Source organism: Hemitrygon akajei, chromosome 4 (assembly GCF_048418815.1).
Source record: "Hemitrygon akajei chromosome 4, sHemAka1.3, whole genome shotgun sequence".
In the NCBI taxonomy this organism is placed as follows: domain Eukaryota; kingdom Metazoa; phylum Chordata; class Chondrichthyes; order Myliobatiformes; family Dasyatidae; genus Hemitrygon; species Hemitrygon akajei.
This window is the reverse complement of record NC_133127.1, coordinates 124,393,184-124,405,866: the sequence shown is the minus strand read 5'-3', so window position 1 is coordinate 124,405,866 and position 12,683 is coordinate 124,393,184.

The window sequence follows — 12,683 nt, the reverse complement described above, 5'->3', positions numbered from 1 at the left end:
AGGGAAATGGCCAGGTGACTTTGCTTCTGGGACAAGGGGAATTGTAACATGATACACTAAAGAGCATATCTTGACTATTGAACAGGATATACCCTACCACTTCTTTCTGAATCTATAGTATTCTTTCTTATTCACTTGAAGATACTAGTGGGATTCTTTCAGCATTGCAAGATAGCTGTCGGGACTATGTAGCTTCCTCTTTTAGCTGCAGGCAATTTACTTCTGTGCTGACTTGTGCTGCTGCAGACGATGGCCTTTGTCCTGAGACTGCAGCTACTGCAACCCACTCTTCTCTAATTCTCTGCTGCACAACTTGCACAGTGACCTGTTTGATTAGTCTGTCTTGTTTCATTAGCTGCAGCCTGTTCAAACCCTCTTTCAAAAGCTTGTTCAAGCCAATAATTGGACAGATTATAGGAACGCTGTGCTCTTGATCTTCAGGCTGCTGTAATTACCCTATGGGATATGGTTTTCTGCTGGTGGCCTGCTGCCTTTCCCAATAACATCACGTTAGCCATCAGTAGTACTTCTTTTGGCTTCAGCTTGTTGATTCCTGCAGCATTCTGTGTGTGTTGCTGTTGATTATCGAGCACATTTTCCATGTTGCTGGACTTATGATGGCAGAACAATACTCAAGGAATTTCTGGATACTGAACCTAGTGGACAGAAATATTTTAAAGCCTTCACATGGATGTGATAAATGTACTGGAGGTTTTTGTTGAAAAATAAGAATGGAGTCTACTTAATCAGGGGCACAGATAGGCATTTCTATGGCCACAATGGAGACACTGTTTCCTTTCTGGTCTCAGGGTCGAAGACAGCTCTGAGCAGGCACAGTACATTCTGAAAGAGGCAGGTCAGCAGTTAGAGGTCATGGGGTCTTGATCCAGACTGGTGCTAATGACATAGGCAGGAAGAGCAAAGGGATTCTGCAAAGAGATTCTACAGAGGTAGGAAGCAAGTTAAAAGACAGGACATCTAGGGTTGTAATCTCAGGATTACCTCCTGTGCTATGTGCCAACAAGATCTAGGAAGACAACACAATTGAATGCATGGCTAAGGAGCTGGTGTAGGGGGTGGGACTTTTGCTACATGAATCACAAAGGGCGGTTGAACCTAAACTGGAGGGACACCAATATTCTTGCTGCGAGGTTTGCTAGTGCTGCTTGTGGTGATTCAAAAAAGCATGGCAGGAGGTGAGAACTAGAGCAATTGGTCATCAAATGGAGGGATTGGGGCGAAGGCAGAGGCTAGTTCAAGTCTGAAAGGAAGAACACCCAGGACCAGAGTTAAGAAACACAGGGGAGTGATTGGTTAAAGAGCATTTATTTCACTGCAGGGAATATTATGGGTAATGTACATAGATTTAGAGTCTTTATTAGTACTTGGAGCTATTAGTGCACACAATTTATTGTGATCAGTACATGGACTTGGATGACAGCTCAACATTGTAGGATCCAGATACTATCAGCGTGATAGAGCAGGCTGTAAAAGAGGTGGGAGACTTGCTTCTGATCAAGGAGAAGACAATAGATGAGTGTCTTCCTCCCCCCCCCCCCCCCACCAAATCAGTCAGAGTCTTCCCTAACCAGAAGCCCTGGATGAACTATGAGATCTGCAACCTGCTGAGGGACAGATTAGTGGCATTTGGGTTTGGTGATCAAATTAAATGCAAGAGATCCAGATATGATCTCTGGAAAGACTTCTCATGTGCCAAGTGGCAGTTCCGGAACTTGAATCACTTGAAACACTGAACGATGCTCAATGGGGCTTGTATCAAAACACTTGGATATGGCACAAGTGTGGAGAGAGAGAGAGACATTGAAGAAGGTCAACAGTTCACTGCCTTTAATGAGAATTGTTGCAGAATTCAAAGGAAAAGGAAAACAATTAACACGAGGCTAACAAGACCTTTAACTAAAAATCTCAAACTGAAAGTTAATGGCAACACTATGGCTGGAAGAAAAATACTAAATACTAGATGAATACCATTCCTTTACAGTGTTGGTCAGAACAAGAGTCCTCTTTCCCAGACAAGGATGAGGGTAATCAGGGAGTGCAATGTTGCTGTGCTTTTGTCAAGTCTCAGCAAGACCAGAACACAAAAAAGGGAGCTAAATGCCCCCATAATGGAATACTAATTAGCTGGAACATCCATACTCAGGAGTGTGACTGTCAAAGCTGTTGGGTAGCCCCCCTGCATGGTGTCATAGACATGTAGCAAAGTCCATGGCTGTGGCAGCTTGAGTGCTATCTTCTCCTACAAAGTGAAACCAAGCAAGCTCATCTTCCAGATGAGCTCAACACTCACCTTGACATGGAGGCACTTTCACGATCTCTTACAACCCCAGTCTCCCTGTGATTTCAGTCTCTGATGCCAAAGTGAGAGTATCCTTCAGGAAGGTGAACCCACAGAAAATATCAAGCCCAGGCGGGTTACCTGGTCGAGTACTAAAAACCTGTGCCAATCAACTGGCTGAGTGTTCACCAATATCTTTAACCTCCCGCTTCATAGTGTGAGATACCCACCTGCTTCAAGAAGGCTTCAATTATACTGGTGCCAAAGAAGAACATGGCAGCCTGCCTCAATAACTATCACCTACGTAGCACCTATGTCCATGGAGATGAAGTGCTTTGAGAGGTTTGTAATGAAATATATCAACTCCTACTGTGAAGCAAGTTGGATCCATTCCAGTTGTCCTAGTGCCCTAGGTCAACCACAGATACCATTTCACTGGCTCTTCACTCAATCCTAGAACATCAGGTCAGTGAAGTTGCATATATTAGGATGCCCTTCATTGACTACAGCCCAGTAGTCAGCATTATCATCCCCTCAAAAATAAACAATAAGCTCCAAGACTTCAGTCTCCATATCTCCTTTTGCAACTAGATCCTCAATTTCCTCACTCACAGGCCCCAGTCAGTTCGGATTGGGAACAACATCTCCCCAATCTCCATCAACACAGGTGCACCACAAGGCTGTGTGCTTATCCCCTGCTCTACTCACTTTATAGTTAAGAACATAAGGCTAAGTACAGCTTGAATGCCATACTTAAGTTTACCAATGACACCCTGTCATTGACTGAATCAGCAAATGTGAGTTAATTGTAAATATGGCTGAGTGGTGGATCAACGACAATCAACTCATTATCAACAAGGCCAAGGAGATAATTATTGACTTCAGGAGGAGAAAACTGGAGGTCTATGAGTCAGTTTTCATTGGGGAGTCTGAGGTAGAGAGGGTCAGCAGCTTTGAATTCCTTGATGTTATCATTTCAGACCGATCTGCCATGGGTCCAGCACAGAAGTGCCATTATGAAGAAAGCATGGTAGCTCCACCAGTTTCTTAGAAGATAGCAAAGATTCAGCATGTTATCTAAAACTTTGACCAACTACTATAGATGTATGGTGGAGGGTATATTGAGTGGTTGCATCATGGTCAGGTATGGAAACTCCATTGCCCTTGTACACACAAGGTAGTGGATATGGCCCAGTTCACCACTGGTAAAACCATTCCAACCATTAAGCACATCTACACAGAGCGCTGTCGCAAGAAAGCACCATCCATCATCAGGGATCCTCACCATCCAGGCCATACTCTCTTCTCGCTGCTGCTATTAGGAAGAAGGTACAGGAGCCTCAGGACCCACACCACCAGATTCAAGAACAATTGTTATCCTTCAACCATCAGACTCCTGAATGAAAGGGGAAAACTTTACTTAACCTCCCTCACCCGAACACTGAACTGTTCTCGCTGAATTAAATTCACTTTCAAGGACTCCTCATCTCATTTCTTGATATTTATTGATTGATTGCTTATTGCTTGTTGAATTATCTATCTATCTGTCTATTTACTTATTATTTATTAATTATTGTTTTTCTCTTTCTTTTTGTTTCTGCACAGTTTGTTGTTTTTTGGTTGCATGTTGGTTGTTGTCCACCCTGTGAATGTCAGAAGTATTCATCTCTCTTTGTTCAGTACTTAGTTGAACCACCTTTTGCAGCTATTACAGTCTTTTTTGGACAAGTCTCTGTCAGTGACTCCTGATTTCACAATGTGATGGAGCAAGACTTGCCCATTCCTCCTTGCAAAATTGCTCAAGCTGTGCCAGGTTAGTTGGGGAGCAGCGGTGGACAGCATCTTGAGATCCTGCAAGAGATGTCTGATCGGATTAAGGTCAGGTCTCTGACTGGCAAACACAAGGACATCAATTTACTTCATTTGAAGCCACTCCACGGTTGCTCTGGCTGTGTGCTTTGGGTCATTGTCCTACTGATTGAACTTCCTTCACAGTTTATGCTTTCTGGCAGAGGCTAGCAGGTTTTTATCCAGGATCTCTCTGTAATTAGTAGCATTCATCGTCCCATCAATCCTGCCCAGGTTGCCAGTCCCTGCTGCTACCTTCACTGTACTTTACAGCTGGGATGATATTACCTGGCTGATGTGCAGTTTTAGATTTATGCCACATGTACCACTTAATGTTGAGGCCAATTCCACTTTATTCTCACCCGACCACAAGACCTTCTTCCTCATCTTTACAGTATCTTCTAAGTAGCACTAAGTATTTATGGGCAAGGATATGCTTTTTTTTTTAGCAAGGGCTTCCTCTTTGCCACTTTTCTGCAAATACCCCCTTTGTGCAAGGCCTTAGGGATTCTGGAGTCATGAACTTCATTTCCAGTTGCAGCCACTGACTTCTGCAGCCCACTCAGAGTGACAGTAGCCTCTCTTACAAGTGCCATCTTCTCCAGCAACTAAGTTTAGAGGGGTGGCCTGACCTAGCTGTGTGGCTGTGGTCTCGTAATTTATCCACATTTTCATGATTGACTGCACTGAGCACCAAGCTATGTTCAGAGCCTTTGAGATAGGGCTGTACCTTCCCCAGATCTGTGTTTCTCTATTGTCATTTCCCTGACGTCTTGAATGCTCCTGTCTTCATTCTGGTTTGGTCTATTGAAAATCTGCCATAGTGTTGGATATGTTGGAGTTCAACCTAGATAAGTGTGAAGTGGTTCATTTTGGCAGGTCAAATATGATGGCAGAATATAGTATTAATGATAAGATTCTTGGCAATGTGGAGGATCTGAGGGATCTTGGGGTCCGAGTCCATAGGACACTCAAAGCAGCTGCGCAGGTTGACTCTGTGGTTAAGAAGGCATACAGTGTATTGGCCTTCATTAATCGTGGAATTGAATTTAGGAACTGAGAGGTAATGTTGCAGCTATATAGGAACCTGGTCAGACCCCACTTGGAGTACTGTGCTCAGTTCTGGTCACCTCACTACAGGAAGGATGTGGAAACCACAGAAAGGGTGCAGATGAGATTTACAAGGATGTTGCCTGGATTGGGGAGCATGCCTTATGAAAACAGATTAAGTGAACTTGGCCTTTTCTCCTTGGAGCAACAGAGGATGAGAGGTGACCTGATAGAGGTGTATAAAATGATGAGTGGCATTGATCATGTGGTTAGTCAGAGGCTTTTTCCCAGGGCTGAAATGGTTGCCACAAGAGGACACAGATTAAGGAGCTGGGGAGTAGGTACAGAAGAGATGTCAGGGGTAAGTTTTTTACGCAGAGAGTGGTGAGTGCGTGGAATGGACTGTTGGCAATGGTGGTGGAGGCAGATACCATAGGGTCTTTTAAGAGACTTTTGGATAGTTACATTGAGCTTAGAAAAATAGAGGGCTATGAGTAAGCCTAGTAATTTCTAAGATAGGGACATGTTTGGCAGAACTTTGTGGGCCGAAGGGCCTGTATTGTGCTGTAGGTTTTCTATGTTTCTTAAGAATGGACTTAATATGAATAGATGTCTGGACTGTCTTACGCAGAGAGGTTAGAGAGACTGGGCTTGTACACGCTGGAATTAAGGAGATTGAGAGGGGATCTGATTGAAACATATAAGATTATTAAGGGATTGGACAAGATAGAGGCAGGAAATATGTTCCAGATGCTGGGAGAGTCCAGTACCAGAGGGCATGGTTTGAGAATAAGGGGTGGGTCATTTAGGACAGAGTTAAGGAAAAACTTCTTCTCCCAGAGAGTTGTGGGGGTCTGGAATGCACTGCCTCGGAAGGTAGTGGAGGCCAATTCTCTGGATGCTTTCAAGAAGGAGCTAGATAGGTATCTTATGGATAGGGGAATCAAGGGATATGGGGACAAGGCAGGAACCGAGTATTGATAGGAATTGATCAGCCATGATCTCAAAATGGCGGTGCAGGCTCGAAGGGCCGAATGGTCTACTTCTGCACCTATTGTTTATTGTCTATTGTCTATCACATGGCTTTGTGCAGAGAAGGTCTTCTCTAACAAACTTGAGTTTTTCAAGGAGGTGAGAAAGATGTTTCATTAGTATAGGACACTGGGTGTTGTATACACATTTGACAAGGTATTTTACACAGAGAGTGGAACATAGCATGAATGAAGCTTCCAATGGAGGTGATGGAAGCAGCTATGACAGTGAGGTTAGACAGGTACATGAATAGGCAGGGAATGGAGGGATGTGGACCATGTGCAGGCAGCTAGGATTAGTTCAAATTAATATCATGGTCAGTACAGACATCTTAGGCTGGAGAGTTAGTTCCTGTACTCCTCTCTTTCTATATTCAATGTACGTCATTAACCTTGGCTCAATAGTGGCATTCTTACCTGTGAGTTAGAAGGTTGAGAATTCAAGTCTCATTCTGGAGTTTTAACCCTGTACTGTAACAATACCAAACACATCTGAAATATATATTATGTATAATGTGTCTGTATTATGTATAACGTACATGTCATAGACTATCCAAATATTAAGTTTTTAACATTCCATACCTATGCAACCTGCAGTTTTCAGGCTACCTTCACAGATAGGTCCGTGATGGCTTGCCTCTGTGCAGTACGTTGTAATTGGTATTGTTGTGTGTAACATTTCAGATGCTGGGGTTAGTATACGCAGAGTATCTGAAGAAAGTGCAGGAAGAAATGCTCACCTCTTAATGTGCAGTAAAATTAAACTTGCAGACCCTTTAAGACATGCAAATTCTTACCTAAGAAAGCATGTATCAAGAAAAGGCACACGAGTGAATCTGCAGATGCTGGAAATAAATAAAAACACAAAATGCTGGCAGAACTCAACAGGCCAGACAGCATCTATGGGAGGAGGTAGTGATGACGTTTCAGGCCGAAACCCTTCATCAGGATTGAAGTAACATGTGATGGTGGAGAGGGGATAAGAAGTGGGGGGAGGGATGAAGTAGAGAGCTGGGAAGTGATAGGCTGGAGGGAAATGGGCTGGGGGAAGGTGGAGAATTATGGGAAATAAAAGAAAAAGAAAGGTAGGGCTGGGGGGCGATTATAGTGAGGGGGGAAAAGAGAGAGAAAGAGAACCAGACTAAAATAATAGATAGGGATGGGGGTAAGGGGGGGGGGCAGGAGTATCAACGGAGGTCTGTGAGTTTGATGTTCATGCCGGCAGATAGGAGGCTACCTAGGCGGGAGATAAGGTATTGCTCCATCGACCTGCGTGTGTCCTCATCTCAATTCCACAGACCATTCCCACTCCGACATGTCTGTCCATGGCCTCCTCTACCGTCAAGATGAGGCCACACGCAGGTCGATGGAGCAATACCTTATCTCCCGCCTAGGTAGCGTCCTACCTGCCGGCATGAACATCCAACTCACAGACCTCCGTTGATACCCCTGCCCCACCTTACCCCCGTCCCTATCTATTATTTTAGTCTGGTTCTCTTTCTCTCTCTTTTCCCTCCTCACTATAATCTCTCCACCCAGCCCTACCTTTCTTTCTTTTTTATTTCCCATAATTCTCCACCTTCCCCCTAGCCCATTTCCCTCCAGCCTATCACTTCCCAGCTCTCTACTTCATCCCTCCCCCCACTTCTTATCCCCTCTCCACCATCCCATGTTACTTCACTCCTGATGAAGGGTTTCAGCCCGAAACATCGTCACTACCTCCTCCCATAGAAGCTGTCTGGCCTGCTGAGTTCTGCCAGCATTTTGTGTTTTTATGTATGAAGAAAACTTTTTGTACATTTAATAATACTGTATACTTAACAACTCCTTTTAAAAAAAATTACATTTGCAGAGTCACAAGGGTATTCTTGATATCTCTTATATTCTCTTGGAACATAGAACAAGATTGCTTGGCCCATGAAGTCTATGTCAGCTCTCGGAGCAGTGCCATTGGCTTTTTCTCCTCATGTTGCCTCTCTCAAACACCCATCAATTTCATCCTGATTGCCCTACATTGACCTCTGCCAAGGGGTATTTGCAGTAGCAAATTAACCTTTCAATCAGCATACCTTTGGGATGTGGGAGGAAAATGTAGCAAGCAGGGTAATTGGGCATGTCACAGGAAGAATGTGCAATCTCCGCAAAGCGTTAGATGTCAGGAACAAACTTCCATTGCTAGGGTTGTGCTACAGCAACATCACTGGTGTTGTCCTATAAGCTTCACGTAAAATAGTCCACTGAGAAACGGTCTTTCATTATCATAGGTCAGGGTTTTCAGCTTTTGTTTGTTGGGTGGTGAGGGATTTGAGAATAGTGCTTCCAAATTCCATCAGGATCATTTACTTCATGCAGGATTACGAAACTGCAAGTCTGCCTGCCAGATGAGTCGCTGAAACTCTTTGTCATCGGTACTCGTCTCCGAACAGGATTGTACCCATTTTAGTACGCTAAAACACAGCTGTGTTTGGCGCTAACGAGCCATCTGGCTCTGTAAACAAGTTATGAAATTGGTCAAACAGGAGTTGAAATTATTTATAGGATGATTTACACCCAAAAGCGAGGGCAAGGGTGGGAACCAGGGTTAACTGAATGCAGGCAATAATTCTTTGCACGATCAATCACAGAAGTTTATAAGCTCTTAAAAGCACATTCTCAACGGAAGCAGACAGCAGCGGCACGTACTAGGTAGCATAGAGGACAGAGGGGCTGCCGCGGAAAGGCAGGAAGCATCATCCTAGAGAGAAGGAGAAACCAACATCTTTTAAACTAAGATACCTGCTCAGAGCAAAGTAGTCATTCAAAGTGCGGGTGTGGGGCAAATGCTGGTTGAGGAGTAAGTGGGAGAGTAAGAGGGAAGACAAGTCAAGAGGATGAGGAGGGTTTGATGATGAGGACAGGGATAGGTTGACTGCCGAGATACTGGGAGATGAACCGATTCACCGTGTCACAGAAAGCAAGGTCAGCTACTGAAAGGTACGGTGGGCAGAGAGTGTCCGGTGTGAGAGCATGCAGACAGGATGCGATCATTTACAGTACACGGATGAGCAGGGGGCCACAATTGAGACAATTTCACGGCAAGGCTGATGCAGACACGCGGCGCAGTTGGCGTGTGGTCAGGCCTGGCGAGCCTAGAAGGGGAACTGTGGGAGCTGTCCCCAAGCTCCTGGTGGTTGTTACACTGATCCAGTAGATAATGAGCCTCACGTTGGAGACCACAAACACTTTATCGGAGACGGGTGATAAGACGGAGCTGACCGTCACAGTGACAGCTGCTGTGTGCAGGCACCGCCGGTGGATGTGTCGCCTTCCTGCTTCTGTACAGCCTCGCCATTATCCTCTTGGAAATCTGGTCTCTTCCACCTGGGAGCAGCTTGAGACTCAGGGGGAGCGTTGATTTGCCACCAGGGAGGAGTCTCTGATGTAATCACCGAGCAGTGAGATGGCATTTGTCAGCAGATTGCTGCTCTCAGCGGACGCGGGGACATTACCCACGAGCAGTTTGCTCTGTTGAAAGCTGCCTGCTAGCAGCTTTCTCATCTGTCTGACCAGAGATGCAGCATGGTGTAGGGGGGCCTGCCTGTCCTCTGCAGGAGTGAAAATCTGCTCGTCCAGTTATCAGCTTATTGCCGACGCGTTTCCCCAGCGTGGGCCGAGTCCTGCTGACGAATGCAGAGAGGTGACTCAGAGCAGAGGAGTGAAGGCAGTTGACTGCAGTGAGGAAGCGTGGAGAGGTCAGCATTTCCAGCAGCAGCTCGCTATTGACCGGAACCAAGGGGCGGAATGCTCCTGGTACACCTCCGAATCTCCAGCTTTTCACCAGCCCCATTGGGCGTGCTGGCACACTCAGAGAAGATAAATGAACCCGAGTCATTTGTTTGCATTTACTTTATTTTTTATAAATGTCAGTTTCGTGAATTTACGTGTTGAATGTATTTTAGAATCAATTTGTTGTCGCCTGTTTTTTTTAGTTTTATTTTCAAAGCAATAAAATAGTTCAAACATATTTCAGCTTTTTCTAAATATCATGTTTTAATTCTTTCTGTAAGTTACATGCAAAAGCACCTTTGTGATGACACGACAGCACTGTTCACCGTGGATAAATTCTTCACACTGAAGCGCTGTCAGTGAGAGCACTTGGCGGGTTTTCTTTGCCGCTTGTGGGGTTTCCATAGCTCCCCAGTCCGTAAGAATGAAAGCCAGGACAGCCTGAGGAAACTAGCACAGCCGCGGTGCGAACCCGCAAACTCCAGGGTGCGGGTGGCTGCGGGGGGTCAGGGTCACTAACACTGTGGGGCAGCTGCTGCACTGCTGTCCCGCCCCATGACAACTTCTCAGTTTTGTGGAATGCGAAGTTCAAAGTAAATTTCATTATCAAAGTACATATAAGTCACCATATACAGCCTTGAGATTCATTTTCTTGTGGGCATACTGAACATATCTATAAAATAATAACTACAACAAAATCAGTGAAAGACTGCCCACCATGGCATTTAACCAGACGACAGAAGACAACAAACTGAGCAAATACACAAGGAAAAAGCAATAATAATAATAATAATACATAAATAAGCAATAATATCAAGAACATGACCTGAAGAGACATTGAAAGTGAGTCCATTGGTTGTGGGAACCTTTCAATGATGAGACAAGAGAAGTTATCCCTTTTGGTTCAGGAGCCTGATGGTTGAGGGGTAATAACTATTCCTGAACCTGGTGGTGTGAGTTCTGAAGCTCCTGTGTCTTTGCCTGAGAGCAGATGTGGCCGAGGAGGAGGAATTGAGAGCAAGGGATAGCATTTTTGCAGGAGACAGGGTGGGAGGAGGAATAGTCTAGGTAGCTGTGGGAGTTAGTAGGTTTGTAGTAGACATCAGTGGATAGGCTGTCTCCAGAGATAGAAACAGAAAGATCTAGAAAGGGGAAGGAGGTGTCGGAAATAGACCAGGTGAATTTGAGGGCGGGGTGAAAGTTGGAGGTGAAGTTAATGAAGTCGACGAGCTCAGCATGTGTGCAGGAAGCAGCGCCGATGCAGTCGTCACCCACCCTGTCTCCTGCAAAATGCTATCCCTTTCTCTCAATTCCTCCGCCTCCGCCGCATCTGCTCTCAGGATGAGGCCTTTCATTCTAGGACAAAGGAAATGTCTTCCTTTTTTAAAGAAAGGGGCTTCCCTTCGTCCACCATCAACTCTGCCCTCCATCGCGTCTCCCGTATTTCACGCACCTCTGCCCTCACCTCAGTCCCCCGCCAGCCCACCTAGAGTCCCCCTGGTCCTCACCTATCACCCTACCAGCCTACAGATCCAACGTATAATCCTCCGTAACTTCCGCCACCTCCTACGTGATCCCACCACCAGCCACATCTTCCCCTCCCCCCCACTCTCGGCTTTCCGCAGAGATCGCTCCCTACGTGACTCCCTTGTCCATTCATCACCCTCATCCCTCCCCACCGACCTCCCTCTGGGCACTCATCCCTGCAAACGGAAGAAGTACTACACCTGCCCCCACACTTCTTCCCTCACCACCATCCTAGGCCCCAGACAGTCCTTTCAGGTGAGGCACCACTTCACCTGCGAGTCAACTAGGGTGATATACTGTATCCGGTGCTCCCGATGTGGCCATTCATACATTGGGGAGACCCGCCGCAGACTGGGAGACCATTTCGCCGAACACCGGCGCTCAGTCCTCCAGCAGTGGTGGGATCTCCCTGTGGCCACACACTTCAATTCCACAGACCATTCCCACTCCGACGTCTGTCCATGGCCTCCTCTACCGTCAAGATGAGGCCATACGCAGGTTGATGGAGCAACACCTTATCTCCCGCCTAGGTATCCTCCTACCTGCCGGAATGAACATCCAACTCACAGACCTCCGTTGATACCCCTGCTGCCCCCTTACCCCCATCCCTATCTATTATTTTAGTCTGGTTCTTTCTCTCTCTTTTTTCCCCCCTCACTATAATCTCCCCCCAGCCCTACCTTTCTTTCTCTTTTATTTCCCATAATTCTCCACCTTCCACCTAGCCCATTTCCCTCCAGCCTATCACTTCCCAGCTCTCTACTTTATCCCTCCCCCCACTTCTTTTCCCCCCTCGACCGTCCCATGTTACTTCACTCCTGATGAAGGGTTTTGGCCCGAAACACCGTCACTACCTCCTCCCATAGATGCTGCCTGGCCTGCTGAGTTCTGCCAGCATTTTGTGTTTTTATCCTTAAATTCATTTGTTGCTCCAGTTCAAAGCATAAAGCAACCATACAAAGAGACAATGTAATTGTAGATCTTATAGATTTAATGTCTGGAGTGGTGGATGAGATGATTTCGAGACAACAACCTAAACATTCCTGTGGAATATAAGGTTTACTTTATCAATAAATTCCAAGAATTAAGTTTACATTTGTTATATTGAAATAAGTTAAAGTGTAAAGGAAAAATTGAATCTGAAATTATTTTATGAGTAATCA